This window comes from Eimeria mitis, genomic scaffold, assembly GCF_000499745.2.
Source record: "Eimeria mitis Houghton genomic scaffold, Emh_scaff1426, whole genome shotgun sequence".
NCBI classification, from domain to species: Eukaryota; Apicomplexa; class Conoidasida; order Eucoccidiorida; family Eimeriidae; genus Eimeria; species Eimeria mitis.
In genome coordinates, this window is record NW_013569177.1 from 9,935 (window position 1) to 10,228 (window position 294).

Sequence of the window (294 nt, forward strand, 5' to 3'; positions counted from 1 at the left end):
AAAAAGTTGGTACAGAAACAAGTGTTTAAATTTAATTGTTTTCCGTTTGTCATCGTTATTATGATATATATTAAATTATATTAAAGATACAAACACAATAAATAAATATAAATACATAGACGTAAAAGAAAAGGAGACAGTGAATGCGACTGTAGTAGAACAAAAGGAGACAGTTGCGGTGTCTCTACAACAAAGAGAGACAGAAGAATTCTGTTTGTCCTCTTGGGGCCAGCAGTTCTTCTCTTCTCTGGAGCTCGCGTATATATATATATATATATATATATATATATATAT